This window comes from Tursiops truncatus, chromosome 15 (assembly GCF_011762595.2).
Source record: "Tursiops truncatus isolate mTurTru1 chromosome 15, mTurTru1.mat.Y, whole genome shotgun sequence".
Taxonomy (NCBI): domain Eukaryota; kingdom Metazoa; phylum Chordata; class Mammalia; order Artiodactyla; family Delphinidae; genus Tursiops; species Tursiops truncatus.
Genome location: NC_047048.1, coordinates 8,128,116 through 8,131,986, shown reverse-complemented (window position 1 = coordinate 8,131,986; position 3,871 = coordinate 8,128,116). Strand labels below are relative to the sequence as shown.

At 38.2% G+C, this 3,871-nt stretch overlaps 1 non-coding gene across 1 annotated transcript; it reads right to left on the bottom strand.

The window, feature by feature from the left end:
• Nucleotides 1-3,297: 3,297 nt before the first annotated feature.
• LOC117308394 (U6 spliceosomal RNA) lies at nt 3,298-3,404 on the bottom strand. Its single transcript, XR_004522375.1, has one exon. It is a non-coding gene; the product is annotated as a U6 spliceosomal RNA (small nuclear RNA).
• Nucleotides 3,405-3,871: the final 467 nt, after the last annotated feature.

Genomic DNA, 3,871 nt, shown 5'->3' with positions numbered 1-3,871 from the left:
GCTTTCCCGGAGAAACTCCAGACATACAGACTCCTCTATCCTGAAGCCGCAGGCTCCTTTAGCTTTTTCACACATGAGATGGAGAACAGGTCAGGCTTTCTCAACCTCAAGGGAGCAAGTGGAAAGCACCTCTCTCCTTGGGAGGAACTCAGCACAGCTGTAGCTCCCATCCTCCTTTTTCCTTCTCTCAACTCTTCCATGTGCTTGAAATAGGGGAGTGGATTCGGAAGACCCAGAGTCAGCCCATGACCATTTCCTTTGTAAATTCTGCATTTGATGATCTGCCTCTGGAATTTCACATCTATTGAAATGTTGAGACTCAGTGGAAATTTTTAACATCACATTACTGACCTCCAAAAATATTTGTCTCTTTTGAGTATCAAGGACTCATGGTCTGTCACAAACTCAACTTACTCCCATTGACCATAATTTTATTTTTGCTTTTGGCCAGTGGATATCCCTTGAAGCTGGCTCTTTGTTCTTTGTAGTGATGGATCCCCCGTTAGCCTTGAAAGCCTTCTTGCTTTCTGACAGCAAGACGTTTTAGGCCCAGTTTGAGGTTTTCTGCCTCAAACATGGAATCAGCTACTCTTTCCTTGGTCTTGTATATTCAAACATGGTATTAGAGACCAAAACTTGGGCCTTAGGAATGCAGACTTTATGGTGTCACAGGAGTACTGGGGGCAATGCAGGATGACAGAACAGAAAAATTATCTTTTATTTAAAAACAAAAACGATCATCAATTTATGTAAATATTTTAAACTTAATTACAATTTTACTAAGCCCTTTCTTATACTGATATCAAAGACTTAATTTTCTCCTCTTTTCTGAGAACATTTCCTCCTCTCTGTGACATATAGCATCTTTTTACCAAATTTTATGTACTTTGCTTTAAAATATTATACCAAATCATGTGTTTAAATAATAATGCTATTTAAAACTTCAGAAGGTTTTACTTTTCTAAAACAAAATTGGATCTTATCCAAGAGAATTATAAAAGAATACCCGTAATCTCTTAGCTGTTTTGCTATTTCATTTTTTAACAGCTTTACTGAGGTAAAATTGATACACAATAAACTGCATGTTTATAGTGTATAATTTGATAAGTTGTGACATATGTATACCCTGTGAAACCATTAGCACATTCCAGATAATGAACATGGGCATTACCCGCAATAGTTTGTTTATACCCTTTTGTAATCTCTCCTTTTTGTTCCCCTCCCTGCCCACCCCCCATCTCCAGGCAACCACTGGTCTGCTTTCTGTCATTATAGATGGCCTTTTCTAGAATTTTATAGAAATGAAGCCATACAGTATGTACTCTCTTTTTGTCTGGCTACTTTTTTTTTTTTTTAATTAACTTATTTTATTTTTGGCTGCGTTGGGTCTTCGTTGCTGTACACGGGCTTTCTTTAGTTGCAGAGAGCGGGGGTTACGCTTCCTTTCGGTGTGCGGGCTTCTCATTGTGGTGGCTTCTCTTGTTGCCGAGCACGGGCTCTAGGTGCGTGGGCTTCAGTAGTTGTGGTGTGCGGGCTCAGTAGTTGTGGCTCTAGAGTGAAGGCTCAGTAGTTGTGGCACATGGGTTAGTTGCTCCGCGGCATGTGGGATCTTCCCGGACCAGGGCTTGAACCCGTGTCTCCTGCATTGGCAGGAGGCTTCTTAACCACTGCGCCAGCAGGGAAGTCCCTGGCTACTTCCATTTAGAATAATTATTATGAGATTCATCCAAGTTGTCATGTATATTAATTGTTCATTCCCTTCTATTGATGAATAGTATTCCACTGTATAGTCACAGCATAATTTATTCATCTCCTCAACTACTGATATACCTTTGAGCTGTTTCCAGTTTTTGGTCACAACAAATAAAGCTGCTATGGACACTCACGTGCAAGTCTCTCTATGGACAAATGCTTTCATTTATTTTGGTTGACTACTTTGGAGTGGAATGGCTGGGTCGTATGGTACTTATAGTTTTAACTTTTTAAGAAGCTACTGAACTGTTTTCCAAAGCATTTTAAACATTTTACATTCCCACCAGCTGATGATGAGAATTCCAGTTGTTCCAGTCCTCACCAACACTGAGTATGTCAGTCTTTTTAATTTTAGACATTATAATGGGGGCTTCAATTTGCATTTCGCTAAGGACTAATGATGTTGAGCCTCCTTGCATGTGCTTATTTGCCATCCACACATCTTGGATGAAGTGTCATTAAACGTTTGGTAGAATTTAGGAGTGAAACCATCTGGGTCTGGAGTCTTCTTTGTGGGGAGGTTTTAAGCCACATTATCAAACTCTTTAATAGATATTAGGACTACTGGTATCTGTTATCTATTTTTTCTCGAATGAGCTTTGGTAGTTTGCATCTTTCAAGGAATTTGTCCATTTCATTTAAGCTGTCGAATTTATTGGCATAAAGTTGTTCACAATATTCCTTTATTATCCTTTAATTATCTGTAGAGCCTATAGTAATGTCACCTCTCTTGTTCCTGATGTTAATCTACTGTCTTTCTGCTTGCATTATTTCCAGTGAGAAAACTATTGTCATCCTAATACGTAATGTGTCTTTTTTCTCTGACTGCTTTTAAGATTTTCTCTTTATCACTGACTTTAAGCAATTTCAGTATGATATGTCTTGATATAATTTTCTTCATGTTTCTCGCACTTAGGGTTTGTTGAGTTTCTTGGATCTGTAGGTTTCCAGTTTGCATCAATTTTTGAAAAATTTTAGCCATTATTTCTTCATTTTGGGGGGTCCTCTTATCTCTTTCCTCTTCCCTCCTTTGGGGACTCCAATTACATGTATCAATATATTTAGCTGCTTGAAGTTGTCCCACATTTCACTGATGCTCTGGTCATTTTAAAACAGCTTATCTTACTTAATTTTACTTATTTTTATTGTGAATACATATTTCTCATAAAAGTTCCCACTTTAAGCCATTTAAAAAATTGTATATGATACCATTCTTTATAGATTGGAAAAAGTAACCCTTTTTGTGAGTACATGATGAAAATTAATAAATGGTTCTCCTTACTAGGCAAAATGAAAGCAGTACATTGTTGCTATTGTGAGGTTAAAACATTTCAACTTTTTAAACAGTGGAGCAGCATTCCCTTCTAGATATAAGATCAATGTCTGATTATTGCTTTCTTTTTTTTTGATGTTAGCAGTTGTTGAAGCTTAATGCCTAGGTTCATTTATTTATTGGGAGTTGCAAAATAATATTCAAGTTATATCCCTTTTTCTTATTTATTAGCTGGAATAGATTTATAAAGAGATGCTTCCTCTCACCCACTAAAAAATATGGAACGCTTCACAAATTTGCGTGTCATCCTTGCGCAGGGGCCACGCTAATCTTCTCTATAGCGTTATAATTTTAGTATATGTGCTTCCGAAGCGAGCACCATTTTAGCCATTTTTAAGTGTACAATTCAGTGGCATTAATTACATTCATAATGTTGTGTAACCATCACCACAGCTATTTTCAGAACTTTTTCAACACCCCACACAGAAATTCTGTACCCATTAAGCAATAACTCTCTGCTTCCCTTTCCCCCAGACCCTGGTAACCTCTAATCTACTGTCTGTCTCTACGGATTGGATGGTGTTCTTTAAAGCTCCTGAGCACCAAATATTAGTCTCAATTCGTTTCCAAAACATTTGTCCAACTTAAAAAGCTCCAAGTTGAAAATTATAATACATAAACGACATGGGCATAAAACCTTTAATTTTGGGACTTCCCTGGTGGTTCAGTGGGTAAGACTCCGTGCTCCCAAGGCAGGGGGCCTGGGGTTCGATCGCTGGTCGGAGAACTAGATCCCACATGCATGCCGCAACTAAGAAGTCTGCATGTCACAACTAAAAGATCCCG